Source organism: Berghia stephanieae, chromosome 7 (genome assembly GCF_034508935.2).
Source record: "Berghia stephanieae isolate SIO BIC M18660-M18661 chromosome 7, UCSD_Bste_1.3, whole genome shotgun sequence".
Taxonomy (NCBI): domain Eukaryota; kingdom Metazoa; phylum Mollusca; class Gastropoda; order Nudibranchia; family Aeolidiidae; genus Berghia; species Berghia stephanieae.
This window is the reverse complement of record NC_088366.1, coordinates 13,801,666-13,819,372: the sequence shown is the minus strand read 5'-3', so window position 1 is coordinate 13,819,372 and position 17,707 is coordinate 13,801,666. Positions and strand designations below refer to the sequence as shown.

The window sequence follows — 17,707 nt, the reverse complement described above, 5'->3', positions numbered from 1 at the left end:
TTTATAACATTGCTCACTGTTTGAAGAATTTTTGATATTTAAATAAAGAATCAATGAAATAAGAAATATTAATGTGACATTTTTGTCTTATTTATTAGAGGAAATACGATTTCAAAATGCCAAAGGTTAGAGAATAATAATAATAATAATAATACACATTTATATAGCGCTCATTCTCGTGTAAAACACAAGCTCTGGGCACTTTACAATATAAATATCAATTTTAAGTGAAAAAATAAAAAAATAAAATAATAACAACAATAACAATTCATAGCCAAATCAAGGATTCATATAGAGTCAAGAAAAACAAATACAGTAAAAATGTGTCTTGAGATTCTTTTTAAAAGTAGGTAAAGACTTGCACTCCCTCAGACCACGTGGTAGTTCATTCCAAATCTTGGGGCCGAAACAAGCAAACGATCTATCACCACATTTTGTTCTTGATCTTTTTTCCGAAATTTTCGTTTGGTCATTACATGATCTTAAAGTGTAATTTTCAAATTTACACATGACCACGTGATCTGTGAGATATGCCGGTGCTATACCAGCCAAACACTTATAAACAAGACACGCTGCTTTGTAATATGTGCGCTTTTCAATGGGCAACCAGTGGAGAGAGGCCAACAAAGGGGTTGCATGATCAATTTTTTTTTTTGCCAAAAACTAATCTTGCTGCACTGTTTTGCAGTAGTTGCAATTGTTTAATAGAAGCCTGAGGCAAGTTGACAAGCAGCGAGTTACAATAGTCTAGTTTCGAAAAAATGAGGGAAACAACCAATGTTTTACATGTTCCAATTGCAATATACTGACGGATCGAACTGATTTTCTTCAATTGAAAGTATAAAGATTTACAGAGAGCAGAAATGTGAGCTGACATTTTCATTTCTGAATCAAAATAGACACCCAAATTTTTCACAGTCTTTGAAACTTTGATCTTTTCACCCCCAATCAACACCTCAAGACCATCATTCACCTTCAACTGCCCTCTATTTCCCACAATCATCACTTCTGTTTTTGACTCATTCATTTTCAACTTGTTTGCATCCATCCACTCTTTCACATCCGTCACACATTCTTCCACACGTTTCACAATATTTTCGAGATTTTTAGTTTTATCAGTAGCATAAAGTTGCGTATCATCTGCATAGAGATGATAGCGCAGCCCATGAGCAGTGATGACATTAGATAATGGAGAAGTATACAAAACAAAAAGAATTGGACCCAAAACAGAGCCTTGAGGAACACCAAAAGACAATGTATGTTGACGAGAAAGTTTATCTAAAATCATAACCTGTTGCTTTCTGCCATCTAAATAAGATTCAAACCACTGCAAGACAGTCCCAGACAAGCCAAAGGTTATATTAAGTCGTTTAATGAGAATACCGTGATCAATAGTATCAAACGCCGCCGAAAGGTCTAACAATGTCAGAAGAGAAACAGAACCTTTATCTAAAACATCAAGCAAATCACTCGCAACACAGCACAGAGCAGTTTCTGTGCTGTGGTAAGAACGATAAGCTGACTGAAATTTTTCCCATAGATTGTTTTCATGGAGATGTTGTGAAAGACGTCTGAGTACAACTTTTTCAAGGATTTTAGAAAGAAATTGCAGATTTGAGACGGGACGGTAGTTACTAAGGTCATTTACATTGAGATTTTGCTTTTTTATGAGAGGCTTTACAATTGCATGTTTATAGATATCTGGGACTTGTCCTGAGATAAGTGACTGATTTATAATATAAGTTATGCAAGGTAACAATTCAGGAAGACATAATTTCAAAATATTAGTTGGTAAAGGATCTAAATCACATGACTTCGAGGAAGATGAAAAAATTATTTTAGAAATTTCTTCTTCAGTTGTTTCTTTAAAACAAGAGAATCCATGTGAACCCGAAAAAGGGTGGAAATTTATATCTTCATTTTGCACGAGGTCCAAATTGTTCCGAATTTTCGATATTTTTCCCGAAAAGAAATCTGAAAATGCATCCGGCTGCTTTTCTACCGGGATATTAGTGGGTAGACACATGCCCTTTTCTTCCCCTAAAAGTTCCTTTGAAACAGAGAAAAATTCCTTAGTGTCCCTCACTGATGACAGTTTTGTGTTATAATAGTTTCTTTTTGCTCTTTTGCAGGTGGTTTTATACTTATGCTTTTTTGCTATATATATCAGCCGGTCAATCTCAAGGCCCGATTTTGTCCACGATGCCTCTGCATTCCTTTTTTCCCTTTTGGCAGTTTTTTCACTCTGGTTAAACCACGGAGACGGTTTCCTGGAATTTATTATTCTAGTTGTCTTTGGCGCATGCCTGTCGATGACGTTGCGCAGTACCTCGTCTGTTTTCTGTGCTGATGGTATATCCATTCTTCCTAGTTCCTCTGACAGATTGTTTTTGAAGGAACTAATGTCTATTTTTTTTAGAGAAGGGTTTATAATTTCAAAGTACAGTTTTGAAACTATGTGAAGCCGTGTGGGCAGGGAAAGAAATATCAAGAAACAGAAGGAGAGAGGAAGAGAAAGAATGAGAGAGTAAAATACACACACACACAAACACACCCGCACACGCACACACACGTGAGAGAGTGAGAAAGAGAGAGAGAGAGAGAGAGAGAGAGAGAGAGAAAGAGAGAGAAAAAGAGGAGCGAGAGGGGGAGGAGAGAGAGACTGCTTGTGCATTAAGAGGGCGGGAGGGACATAGAGTAAAGATTGAAACCTGAATGTATAATTCTCTCTCTCTCTCTCTCTCTCTCTCTCTCTCTCTCTCTCTCTCTCTGTGTGTGTGTGTGTGTTTGTATGTGTGAAAGAAATAAAAGGGAGACGGATAGAGTGAGGTAGACATGAAGAAAGGGATGGAGGCGGAGCAAAGAATTGTAGAGATAGTTTAAGAAAGCATTTATTTGTTTCAAAGTAAGTCATAGTCAATCAACTGGAAACATGTTGACCAATGAGATTGCAATTAAAGAAATGGCTGGTAAAATTATTCATTGCATTGTTTCCATTTTGAGTCAGATGACAGCTTGAGGAGGAGGGATTGGGGTTTATTGTGCAATGACTTACATGAAAACATGTTATTGAACCTCTCAATTTTTTCTTAGCGTTCACTAACATTGTTGATTGTCTAAAATGACTCCCCCTCCCCCTTCTTTCAGTATACAAAGAAAGCACAAAACTCTCTCTCTCTCTCTCTCTCTCTCTCTCTCTCTCTCTCTCTCTATCGAAGTACTTAGTTTGAGATAAAACCTAAAAGTCTTATCCAGTCACAAGCACCGGTCCCCGCTAAGAGGAATACACTCAAATGTTTACAAATCATATTATGATATGTAAACAAAACATAATACATTACATAACAGAGAGGTTATTTACAAGGAAAAAAATGTCATCTCCCAAAACTAACTATACATTTGACTGTTTCCCCTCTCACCAAGGGTATCCGGTCAGGGCCATGACCAAACCGAGTAATCTCATTCCAAGACAAAGACAGATATAGGGGGATGAAGACAGTAAGTACCCCCCTGCCCACTATGGGAGGTCTAGAACCCCACCCAATTAAAGTCTTAGCATGTCCTATAATTTCATGAATAAAGAAAGAGGGACAAAGGACCCTCACCTCGATCATGAACCAATGCAGCTAGACAAAGAAATAATAGCACGTGGTGGGTACATATGTAACCTACGCATGCTGACGTCATGACACATTGCCCGGGCATTTTAATGGCCAACAGGCGCATGTGATTAGCGTTGACCAATCAGAATCATTCATTTGTAAAGTTGTCAGGGAATACCCTGGACTTGTTTACAGTTTTCAAAGTTCATTATTGGTTGAACCATGAAATTGTGGAAACAGTCATGCTTTCTCTGAGATAAAGAAAGACACGCCCTTTGCTGTGGTATCTTACATGGTATTGGTGGAGGAAAAGACTTAATATTACTAAGTCTTGGAAATGGTCGCTCTCTGAGAGAAAGTCAACTCTCGTTTTGAATGTCATTGATAGTTGCTTTTTCAAACTTTAAATTTATATAACTTGTCCTCAATATTTATGTCTAATTATTATGTTTTCATGTAGAAAAATGATTGTAGCTTCTGACATGACACAACCAAAAACTGAAATTTGATAATTTTGACCATTCCCACTTTAAAACCGGTTTTCTTCATTTTCCAAATCCCGACTTAATACCGCTTCGAGGCGTAAGGCCCCTGGGGTCGTTTTCAAGAACGCGGACTAGCGCTTGGTCTCACGGCACCTTCGGACTAAGTTTGGTCAAGTTTTAGTCATTAGCCGAGGCAAGACTTCATGCTTTAGTCTGAGTCTAGTTACTAGGAGACATCATAGCGCCAACAAGATCGCCGGTATTTTTAGATTGAGTGCGCTTCGGTTCGAAAAGAAAATACGTCGGTTACGAATGACAGAGGCAAAAAGTGTCCTGTTGCCATTGACGCTGGCTTTAAAAAACTATAAGATAAGTATTTTTTTGTTTGTTTTTAAGGGTTTTACGGCGCTTGCAACACATTAAGGTCATATCAGCGCCGGTAAAAAGGAAGAAAATGTCAAAGTAAAAAGTTTTAGAATTACAATTAAAGCACCCAAGAAAAAGTAAGACATAGGGGAACTGGTTCAAATAAGAAACAGATGTAGATTCCAAGAGCACACTATTGTGGCGGGTTGTGTGTTATTTTTGTGGGATCGAGTCCAATCGATAGCTCAATGGTCTGGATTCGAACTAGTATGCGCGCTATGGCTCTCGTTACCAGCTGCACCACTCAACCTATACCACAAACGGCTCAGGTTTAATCTAGGGGGTGATTAAGAATTGCCTTAGGATCCCTTATAACTTAATTGTATTAATAACAAGTGAGTCAAGACAATAGTAACGCCCAAATGCAATAATAACAATTCTATACATAAAGTTTAATTAGATTGTTACAGGAAAAGATAGAAAGAATAAGTATTTATTTAATATCAGGAAGAATAGCTCTAATTGAGTGGATCTAATTTATTATTTATTTATCTATTTATTTTGATATAATCATTTGTGTCTGTGGAAAATACATTTGAAAATGGTATAAGCCCGTTTGGCTTATCTTTATCCCGCCGGCTTGCTTGAATGAGGCAAATGTATCAGCTAGTTCCAGGGTTGGCGCCTGCTTGCGGAGTTTTCTGGACTTCACAACAGTGTGTTGTAGTTAGGGGCTGACATCAGGGGTTTACCCCTATTCACGGACTGGGATGCAGGGATTCGGCACGATTGGGTGCTCCAAGGACACGGGAAAGGACCTTCAAATTAAGAGTTAAAACAACAAGGTCTTAGAGCCAATCGAGTTTGTCTTTCGCCATCGAATCGCCTTGAGCGACACATCATAATAGCCTTTATTTGCCGACAAAGGCAAGGAGAAGCAGTAACTCCATGATAATGGTAGTTAGTATATTTGCATCAACCATCAACTGACAGTCGAGCTATCTTACATGATGAGAATTTAACAGGGTTGTGTCCCTGGTATTTCTTTATTCATTTTTATTAATTATAATTGAGGTTATGATGTGTGGCCGGCGATTGGCGGTAGGGTACAGACATTCAAGCAATATACATATTGAATATAAATGAAATAATAACATAGCTCAAACAACTGTTAACTATAATATAAGATACATAGAGATATAGTTTTGTACAGGTATTCCAACTTACGAACATCCATGGAATAGCACAATTAAAATATATACACAAACTATAATATTAATACTAGATAGATTAAATTGAATTCACAGTAATATCTCGTTCCACCTTGAATGTTAACCAATAATTCAATTTTACCTCCAGCCGAGGGATGACAAACTTTTACAAGTTTGAAATTGGAGAGATAGCTCTTCTTTCTTGGGCTTCTTAGCATGTGGGTGATTAAATTCAGAGATGAATTTGATTTTGTGAAATGGAAGAACGCGTCTGAATTATGGGAATAGCCAATCAGAAGAATGTTCCTGTTTTAGATAGCCAATGATACCCAGATGCTTTGGTAAGAAAAAAATAACGGAGAATTACCGGAGAGCTTAGGACAGTAATTGCAATTTTAGCTACTCTTGAACGAGACAAGGACCTCAGGGCCTATGCACGTTGGAGTCTTGTTTGGAAAAGGTAATTAGCAGGAGGCATGGATACAATGGGCAGACAATTTGAACAGGTAAATAAGCCTTAAGCTGAAAGTGAGTGTTCGGTTATACAATGGAAAGGCTTCCCATCTATTGTCAATTTTTCCGTTAGCAAGATTTAGAGTTTTATTGGAGAAAGGCTGTCCATGTTCTGAGTATCCTAGCTGGAGGTGTTAATCAAATATACGTCTCGTCCACTAGGTTTGAAGTGGTTTTAAAAGAGACGCTGACGAATGATAAATAAACACGCAGTGAAAGAAAATCGTTCGTCACAACTATCAACGTACTTAGTTTTTTGAGATCACTAAAAGTCTCATCCAGACACAAGCACAGGTCCTCACTATGAGGAACACACTCAAATGTTTTACAAATTGTATATATAATATAAAGAAAACATAATACAATGCATAACAGAGAGATGATTTACAAGGAAAAAAATATCATCTCCCAAAACTAACTAAACATTTGTCTGTTTCCCTCTCAGCTAGAGTATCCGGCCAGGGCCAGGACAAAACCATGACAAAGACAGAGAGTGAGTTAGAAGACATATATAAAGGAATAGAAGACACAATAAGTGCCTCCCTGCCCACTATGGGAGGCCAGGAACCCCACCCAATATAAGATAGGTGCAGATCGTCAAAAGTACACATTTTTATGAGTAAAAACTTTTAAAAAAACTGAATCTATCGGCACGTGAGTTGAGAGTGAACAAAGACTCCGAAATCAAAGGGTTTGCGTCAAAGAACCCCCCCCCCTCCCCAATGATTAGAAAGTATAGTGGAGACAAAAGTTATTCTGTTGACATTGCAATTGACTGACATAATGTGATTACCCAGAATACACTTTCTCTTTTGTGTAATTGTTTTTTGTTTGTTTTGTTTTTGTTTTGATTTTTTAAAAAATTTCTTTGAGTTTCAATCACAGTCACAAAGTAATAGGAACAGAGGAAGCAAGCTCTCTTCGCTCCATGTCCTCAGTTCACGAACGCGTGACTTTGCAAGCTGCGCGTCAAATCGTTGGGCGGTGGTTCAGAACGTGAAACACAAAGTAATGAAGTAATAGTAATAATTTACTTTGTGGCTTTGTGGTGACGATAGTGTAGTGTAAATAAATAGCGATGCTTTTTTTTTTTTTTGGCTATCCTTTTTAAACTCGCAGGTTGCCAAGAAATATAAATTTTGGAACAGAATGTCATTAATTTTACATATTATAGTAGATTTTTCTTGTCAATTTGTTTGTCCGCCTACCTTTATATCATAGGATGACACATACAGCTGTTTGCTTCCTTTCTTGTTATTGGTGCTGCAACACTTTTTAACTTCTTGTTTTTCTTCGATGATTTCTCCTCTAGTGTTGCCTCATTTCTCAAGCGCAGCTCATGGTGAAGTCTTACAGTCAAAAAGATATCAGCAAGTCTATCAACTGTTGGGCAATTGCAATCTTCGTATTTCACACTTGCCGATACCGTTCCCTCTAACATCTTCGTTTTTAGAAGCTTGCGAACATTTCTCAATCCAACATATCCTTCAACATTGGTTTGAAATATCATTTCAAACAACCCAACCAACTGCACCAAACGAAAACTTGGCTTTTTCAATCCGCCGTGCCGACAATCGTTAACCTGCTTTTGCTTGATTAAAGACAAATGTAGAGCATCATTGCCTTTGTCTTCGAGGTGACCAAGACAGTTTCCGCAGACGACATTAGCCTCGCTGATTTTCCTTAAGGCATATCCACTGATGTATGCCACAACGTTTTCCAGTTAGATAACATCTGACATTTTGCAGGATTTGACTAAGTTGACAATGTGGGTGGGCTCTTTGGGAACATCTGTAGCGATTGGGAGGGAGAAAAGGCCCGATTCTGCGGGAGATGTAAAATTTAATAAAACAGAATCCATATCTTCTTGGCAGCTGCTTCCTTCACTCGGTATCAAGAGGCTATCAACCATTACTTGTCGGAGGGCATGTCGGAATTGTTGTGCGTCTGGGTTGTTACGATGGATCCCCTTTCCTCTTATTACGGAAAATAGATTTTCTAGACAGTCTTGATTAAGACGGTTGGTCAGCAGGTAATCCACTCCGTCAACATTTTCAACAAGGTCACGAACAAGTAACAACAAAGCATTGATATTCATGATCCATCCACTGATACAAGGAATTCGAACAGCTGGTCTTTTATTCCATTGTGTTCCATAGCGCAAATCCTTTAGCCATTCCAACATCTGCTTGAGGAAAGGTATATGGGAAGATGTTGAAGTGATAGGATGAGAATACGTGGCCGGTGACTTATTGCCACAAATGTTGAAAACGTTGAAAAGTTTATCAAATTTCTCCAAAAATGTAGAAGTAGCCATATGAGTTGAAGGCAATATATTGACAGAGCACATAAATGATATGCCCATGGCAACGCTGTGGCTAATCACTTGTGTAGCAAGACTCACTTTCATTTTTCCGAAGGGAGGAATATCTATATGTTTCTGGGTGAGTTTAGGTGCAATACGAAGGGGGAATTCTTTGTCTTTCAAATAGAAATCTGTGATGGATTGCCATCACGCCGTTCCACCACCTGCAATATAAACGTCGTGATTGAGGAGGTTGTTTCTGACGCTTTTTATCAGGTGAGGTGGATCAAAGAATACTAGTATTTTATCATGTCCGTTCATAAAGAATGGCGTATCTGGTGTTGCTCCAAAAGACTTCGCAACCGCTTGATTATTTGATCCTTGATCACAAATTAGTGCCTTGACAAACAGTCCTATTGACGTCAGGTGATTAATTGCGTCGATGATCAAAGTTTTCAAGTCTGTTGACTTGACAGTTTAGAAATGAAATAACCAAATGGCTGTTTCCATTTTTTTAATGAGCCCACGATCCATGAATACCAATGCAGAAGTTCCAGTTTTAGTGCCTGAGTCCAATATACCCCCAAAATCTTCAAGACCTTCAACAAAATCCTTTACCGCGTTATAGCTGAGAGACTTTTTAAGTGACATTTCATCAAACATAACAAAACATTGTTTCTCCTGAACACTCATCGAGGCCACTTCAACTTTGAGAGCTGTTTTAATTTTGTCCGAAAAACCGGGATAGGTGTCAATTTTTCTGATCAATCGACGCAGAGTATCAACTGAAGGAAGGAAGAACTGTCGCTGTAATAGACGATATGCTTTGGGGGAGGCGTGGTATAATGACAATGCATAACTCTTTTCTTTGGCACTCCATCTTCTCCCTTTACATATTGATAGGTCCAATTGCTTACAGAAGTAGTCATGTGTTGGTTTGCTAAGATATTTTCCAGATTTTTCTTTGATTTCCTCTATTTCCCTTCTTGCCGAGGACTTGTTTGTTTTGTAAGACAGGCGTTTAATTCTTTTTCTTTGTGATTGGAGTTTTCGCTTTAAATCTCGAATTTGTTTCTCCTTTTCATTTCGACCTTTTATTAAATTTTCCACGTTTTCTGGATTTGGAATTTCTTTTCTGTTGCTTCACCTGATGTGGAAGTTGTTGGGGTTAGAGGTAGCCTTAGTTTAGGGGGGCATCTTGCTTTCGGATTTTCAAAAGTTTTACAGCGATTTGGGACATCGGACAGTGTTGGAACAGCTTTTAGTCGTTTCAGTTGTTTTCTTGTGCTTGATGTAAATTGAGAATCCTCGAAATGATCTGCGCACAAAACATTTCCACTAAAAAGTTTGTGAACAGGTTTAGTTAAAAGATCCTCTCGTCTGGTGTTGATAACCCACCGCCGGCATCTGTCTTTGTCTTTCGGAAATCGAAAAAAAGACAATTCTGGATTGTCAAATCTATTCTTTTGACAATTGATGGCAGAACAGTGTTGTACTCTGTTACGTTTGCTTTTACGTTGAGGGTTCTTTGCGACACTTGTGTTAATGGCGATGTTAAAACCAATATCCAACTCTGAATGAAATTCAACATTGTTACCACGCTCTAAAGTTATGGAATCAATGCTATTGTCAAGTAGAAGGTTGTCATTGTCAATAATTTCTTGATGATTGTTATCCATTTTATTCATTCACTTGTCACAATTGTTAATAACGTTTTATTTACCTATTATATCATAACCACGTTTACATCATGCCACACGATTTCAATAACAAAAAAAAGTGAATAAAAAGAACAATCCAATTACAAGAATACTGTGAGTAATCGTAGACTGATGCACTATGCCTTTTCGTAAAACGGGGCGAGGCGAAAGAACTTGACGCGCACTTCTCAACTCTCGTTAACCTATCGCGAAGCCGGCGAGAGCCTCTTATGCTTCCTCTGTTCTTATTACTTTGTGTCACAGTGTTCGTCGTCTCAATGAAACTGCCATTGACCTAAATATAGAATTGACAGTCGACGATGGACATCATTGCAGTCTCTATCAGTCGACTGTCAAAATCACATGTGTTGCTAATTTCCTCTTTGGAAATCTTTTGCGTTGTAAGTATGAAAGCGGGTGTATCTTACCTTCTAGGCAAGGGACTAACTAGTCCGAGACTAGAAAGCGTTCATAAAATCCGACTATTTTAGACACCTGGGCTTTAGACTAGTTAGTTATTTACAAGACTAGTAAATTACTAAATCTAGTCCTCGTTCATGAAAACGGGCCCAGAAGTGTAAGTATTAAGGATCACGAGCATAAGATCACCACACGATAGTAAAGGAATCCAATGTAGAAATTCATGTTAGCAGTGATTATCTTGCTTTTTGAAACCGAACAGCATTTCTGTCAAGCAAAGGAAGCAAAATTCTAATTCGGCAAACTATAATGCAAGGCTTTGGAAAAATCTGGTCATCGTGTTAAATACAGCAAGGTTAACACCGTCAATAATGTTTACAAATGCAACATCTGACTAGAAATTGAATGATTGCAAATGATTACAGTATGATTACAGTATGAATGATGTATTACTGTAAAATTGTAATTGCTGATATTTATAGTATGTTAGAAAATAATAGTCGCTGTTGCACTATGAAAATTATTCATCATTGTCCGTAATTTATTTTTCTTTTCAGTTTTATCGATCTGTCAGTTGAAAAGATTAGACATCAACGTGGAAGAGAACTGGAGAGAAATGTGAAACAGGGAAATACCAAGAGGAGGAAACATGATATAAGGTCACCCCCAAAAAATGCCTGCATTCTACAATACCAGGAAATGCTGGGTTTATTCAAATCGCCTCTTAACAGGACATAGCAGAACTGCATCAAAGAAGTGCAGATGGAAACTTGGGAACAGTGATGCCTGCCGGAAATGTCAGGCAGCTCCAGAGACAAGCGATCACATCGTCCTTTACTGCATAGTCGCTAAACTTGCCGTTGGATATGAAGCAATTCTTAGGGCGGAGGAAGACTTCCGAAGCTGGGTTAACGAAATGAATTTGGAAGTCCAGCCATACGCCAAAATAATTACTTTTCTTTGTTATGTGATTAGGTCTATGTTCAATACTATTCAGTGTGTACAAATATATATATATATATATATATATATATATATATATATATATATATATATATATATATATTTATATATATATATATATATATATATATATATATATATATATATATATATATATATATATTAACAATGTAAATACAGTATATTAATCTGCTTGTTTCATAACGTCAACAAAACGGTTGAGGCCTGTGTTTGTTTGCAGGGCGTTATCATGTGGGTTGCTAAATAGACAAACAACGAAATATGATTGCATATTCATCGCATGATTACATTTTAAGTTGTATTATTAATTACCATTGACGTCATCATCGACACCTTCCACCTCTTCCTCATCCACAATTCCTTCTTCTCCTCCTCTTTCCCTTCCCTCTCCTCCTCCTCCTCTTCCTCCAACTATTTCTATTCTCTCCTCCTCATCCCCTTCTTATTCTCCTTCTTCTCCTCCTCCTACTACTACCTCTTTTATCTTTCTTATACTTCTCCTCCTTCTCTTCTCTTCTCTCCTCCCCCCCCTTCATACTCATCCTCCCTATAATCCTCACCATTCTCCGCCTCTTCCTATTCTCCTGCTCCTCCTCTTCCTAATACTTCTATTTCTCCTCCTCCAACGACTCCTGCTCCTACTCTTCCTACTCAACTATCTCCTCTCAATCATCATCATTATCCTCAACGTTATCATTTATTCCTGAAGTCGGATTCAATAAATTCCATTGACACAAGAGAAAGAGAGAGAGAGAGAGAGAGAGAGAGAGAGAGAGAGAGTATGAGAGAGAGAGAGGAAGAGAGAGGAAGAGAGAGTGTGTGTGATTGTGTGTTGGAGAGAGAGAGAGTGTGCGTGTGTGTGTGAGAGAGAGATAGTGTGTGTGTGATTGTGTGTTGGAGAGAGAGTGTGTGTGGGAGAGAGATAGAGATAGAGAGAGAAAGAGAGAGAGAGAGAGAGAGAGAGAGAGAGAGAGAGAGAGAGAGAGAGAATGTTTATATAAAAATAATAGAAATAAAATCTTAGTATACCGTTAAAGCTTCCTACTCAACAAAATTGTCTTCCAAGTTATTGATCACAATGAAAAAATGATAAATCTGTTAGATGCTTTCCATTTTCGTGTGTGTATGTGTGTGTGTGTTTGTAAAAGAGCTGTTTAGACCGAGTTGTTAAAAGTGTGAGTTCAGACAGTGATTTCAAGTACCTACTGTTCGAATCCTAAACAACATTGACCAAATTCAATATGCCGCCATACACGTTATACTGCCAATTTTGTCTTAGTCTCAAACATGGCAGTATGACGAGGTTTCCATTGGATTTATTTATTTTATTATATTTTTTAGGCTACGCTTATTTGTACTACCACTGCAAATAACGCCAGAGCTTATTTGTACTTTTACTAAAAATAGAATTTGCGTAATTACTAAAAATATAACATTTTATACGGATAGAACTGCAATATACAATGAATTATCTGGAAGTCAAAAAGTGAACCCTTCATCTCATCACAATCACATTATTATTATTACTATTATTACAAGTTGATTTTGACGGACTTTGGTAATTCTTCACTCTTTTCAAGTCACAGAATACTCAGTTTACAAGGTAAGCATACGAAATGCACATTTTAATTCATTTCTTATTTTTATAACTAAACATGCTTTGGGGTTGTGTGTTTGTTGATTGTGCATCAGCTGACGACACATTTGTCGCTACCGCGAATTACTTAATTTATTACTTTATTTTGTGAAAAATAACAATAACAGGGCTTTTAAAAAATTAAAATACTAATTCCCCCCCCCCCCCAAATAATTTAAATCAGCCTTCCATGTCAGGTGATTAAAACCAGGTGTTTCAATGTTCGATCCCCAGTCAAAAGGTTGCTAATTTTATCAAGATCAAGAGGTTTCGAGTACTCACGACATTCCAGGCTCAGGGTCCTTTAAAAATACTTTTCATTCAGTTATTGTTATTATCTTTATTATGGCCGACACAGCATGCATCGTCCATACATTTTCAAAACTTTTTTTTTTGGGGGGGGGGGGGGGGCTGTTTTTTTATATCGGAAAATTGGGTTTTGTATGTTATGTTCATGGAGAGAGAGAGAGAGAGAGAGAGAGAGAGAGAGAGAGAGTAATATTTTATAATGATAAGATATCTGTAGTGGTAGTATTATTAGTAGTTTTGAAATGCCTATGATGATGACAATGTGAGATAATTATATTAGTGTGATTATTTTTATTATATTTTTAAAAATTACGTACGGCTATGTCGTAGTGGTATGACACTCGCTTTTGGACAGGAAGGTCCTGGGCTCGAGCCTCGCTCGGCGCATAGTTGAACTCTTGGAAAAGGCACTTTGCTCACTTTCTCTCACCGGACTCAGTTGTAAAATGTGTACTTGGCCGTTAACTGCGTTGTCTCTGTCCGAAGAAATTGTAATATCGCCTAACAGACGGTATGTCCCGTTCAACATGCGAAGTGTTGCTGTTATAAACTTTAGCATTGGCATGTATGTGCCTATTTCGCTGTAGTGAATTTAATTTAATTTTTTGTTTTCATCGACAGCTAACATGAAAGAACACTGTTGGCGTTACTGGTGTCCTGACAATCCATAATGATGCTGGCTCAAGGGCTATTCTGGCAAGGTGTGTTGAGGCAAACCTGTGGCAAAACTCATCAATCAGCAAACCATCATCTGGGCCAGCAGACCAGAGTGTCTGCATGCACTTTTTGACAATGGTTAGTAATGTTGTCAAATCTCCATAAAGACAAGATATGAAGTGAATAGAAAAGTGCCAGAAGACAATAGAGAATAAAAAATTTTTCGCGGCGGTGGTGGGGTTTGAACCTGCGACCTTATTGGTACGACAACTCCGCCTGGCAGGTGAGAGTGTGGCTCTACCGTGTGAGCTATCCACGAACACAAAAATATTCGTTTCAAACTCAAAGTCATTACTAGATCCCTCTCTCACCCACTTCTTGAGACCGCCGATTCGTTCGTACACCACCATCGCGAATAATTTTGACCAGCAGTTAAGCTTAATAGCCAATATTCTCAACACAAACATATAACATAGAAACGATTGAGACATTGAGTATGCTCCGGTGTATGGGGTGAATTTTTAATTCAGAAAAGTGAGTGGAGCAGGCACTTATGTTGGTAACAACAAGATATGAAGTGAATAGAAAAGTGCCAGAAGACAATAGAGAATAAAAAATTTTTCGCGGCGGTGGTGGGGTTTGAACCTGCGACCTTATTGGTACGACAACTCCGCCTGGCAGGTGAGAGTGTGGCTCTATCGTGTGAGCTATCCACGAACACAAAAATATTCGTTTCAAACTCAAAGTCATTACTAGATCCCTCTCTCACCCACTTCTTGAGACCGCCGATTCGTTCGTACACCACCATCGCGAATAATTTTGACCAGCAGTTAAGCTTAATAGCCAATATTCTCAACACAAACATATAACATAGAAACGATTGAGACATTGAGTATGCTCCGGTGTATGGGGTGAATTTTTAATTCAGAAAAGTGAGTGGACCGCCGATTCGTTCGTGGATAGCTCACACGGTAGAGCCACACTCTCACCTGCCAGACAAATCTCCATAGCGCCTTTACATTTTTTATTGGTGATCAATAAAATAAATGCTCATTTTTCTAAATGAAAATGGCAAAGCATCATTTGAATTGAATTACTACTGAATGTAGTAACTTAACGACAGACTATAGTTTGTTGCCAAGAGTTTTGTTCTAGGGATGTAAAACCAATGAAATTTCAAGTGTGTTGGTGTGAATAATGATCATTTTTTAAAAATTGCTATGTCTTTGACAAATGCATTTTATGACAATAATGCCATTTCCAAAAATTGCTAATGAAATGTGACTCTTTTTTATTCCAATTTTTCCATCCAGAGCAGGATCAACCCTCTTTGTGGAACTACAAAAAAAGTGGTGGCAAACAAGTAGTGTTGACTTTTTCTGTATTGAGGCGAAAGAGATTTTTATTCCAAGGGTTTGGGAAAGCAAATTGCTTTTTATTCAGAGCTAGTGCACTATTTAACTGTTTTATTGTCTAAAATAGAATTGATTTTGCAGTTCAACTTGACTAGATATCTAATTTTATACGACTTGTCTCTCAAGTAGAATAAAAAAATGAAAAATGAGGATAGCGTGCCATATCATATTTTGAAAAATCATTTAATATATCTAGAAATCATCTGTATAACCTATTGTATACAGTAAATAATTAGGTTTTGTGATTATAATGATGAATTCATAAGGTATGACATCATATTTGACCACAAAATTATTTTATCTCTGGGCGTAAAAAAATCAATTTTACAGCATTTTTTTTTATCTAAGGGGTATGGGTTAGTGAACGGATTATAATTTTTTTTAGACTTAGATCAATCTACAAAATTTTCGTTTTCTTGTCCTATTACGGTCATATTTTGAAAGTTTGATGGATCATTTCTTTTAGTTGTCTGCAAAATCAGCCTTTTATGTCAAATTATAGAAAAAGCTTGCGCTTTCTCAAATGTCTGTTTTATGTCATTTGTCTGATTTTCTAGCAATCCTACCTTAGTCATTTTCCTGTAAATTATCTTCAAATTTATTCAGAATCTTTTCTATGATGTGTTTTACATCATGATGTAAGTGTTTGGGGGTAAATTAAAATTTAGCAATTTTATAAATTTTAAAATTCATTTGTTCCTGTCGATCCGCGCTAAATTTTCAGTTGAAATCAAATAAAAATTCTAAAAAAATTATTCCAAGAGTTTTCATGATATAGCTATTTATGAAAGAAACATTGTGTTTAAATTTGAAAGAAATTTATATGCTAGTTTTTGGTGCATCTATGTTAGAAATTTTAACCCTCTTCCGCACTAGGACAGGACTGTCCTGGGACAGTCCTGTCCCAAATCTGTAACATATAGAATTTAGAGGAATCTTCCGCACCTATTGGGACGGGACAAAACAGTCACGTTGTGTCCCAAGCCGTTGTGAAATGCTAAAAAATCAAGGGACAGGACTGTCCCAGTCCCGTGTTCATATCGTTTGTGATAGTAGAAAAATATAGCAGACTTCCGCACTAGGACAAAAAAGTCCCAGACTTGGCGGCGCCGTGTCAAAATTGAAATGCCTGTCTTTATTTTCTGCATCCCTACTACTACTGCTGCTACTACTACTACTACTACTACTACTACTACTACTACTACTACTACTACTACTACTACTACTACTACTACTACTACTATTTCTACTGTTGCTTCTGCTGCCGCTAATGCCACTAATATATTAATACCTACATCCCTTACAATTTGTATTTATTTCCAATTCCATTGTATTTATTTTCCAACAATAGTCCACACTTTATTTTAGTTCACTGTCTCCTATACTGCATTACACAGTTCCTCCCCGTCTCCCCTCTTTTAACATAATTAAGTACGCACCTTTTATAAATTTCTATTGCTCTGTTTTAATTCGCTCTTCCTCACAAAGTAGCATACAATTTCCTGCCCATCAATGTTTTTGTTTATGCATCTTAACAACGCCACTACCACATTATCTCATTCGCTTGTAGTTTTTAATTCATCATGTGTTGTTGATGAAGGGGAAACCCGAAACGTCCATTTTATCTGTTTTCGTATAGTAAACTGAAGCTTACATTCAATTTCACAGTTATGATTTATTTATTTATTTCAATTCTGAATATAAAAAAGCAAGAACAATTCAAAAAATAATTCTATGTGATGAAACCACGTACAGAAGGCATAGCAACATAAACATTTTCGGCAATTTAAAAACGTATGTTTATAAATATAATTTAAGAAGTGTCACACTTTGTGACACAGCAGTAACGTGTCTAAAACCGGTCGCACATCTATTCGGTACCTTGTGGGATCAATTATCTTTATCGTTATTTATTTCGGGAATTTTCAATGAAAATATTTTTAAGTAAGTCCTTCTGAGCCACTTGGACTCATTGTAAGACAAATTAACTTCTTTAGAGCCTTGTAGCCAATGGTTCAGGAGTTATCCCGGTTTCAATAGCGTGAAGCGGACAACGTATTTGAACAGGACGCTAGTCTATCGCAGATTACTATCCCAGCTTGAC

General features: G+C 37.3%; 1 long non-coding RNA gene across 1 annotated transcript; it reads left to right on the top strand.

Moving 5' to 3' along the window:
- The first annotated feature begins 13,085 nt into the window (after nt 1-13,085).
- Nucleotides 13,086-16,455, top strand: LOC144976734 (uncharacterized). The gene is made up of 3 exons (XR_013646162.1): nt 13,086-13,189; nt 14,153-14,326; nt 15,502-16,455. It is a non-coding gene; the product is annotated as an uncharacterized LOC144976734 (long non-coding RNA).
- Nucleotides 16,456-17,707: the final 1,252 nt, after the last annotated feature.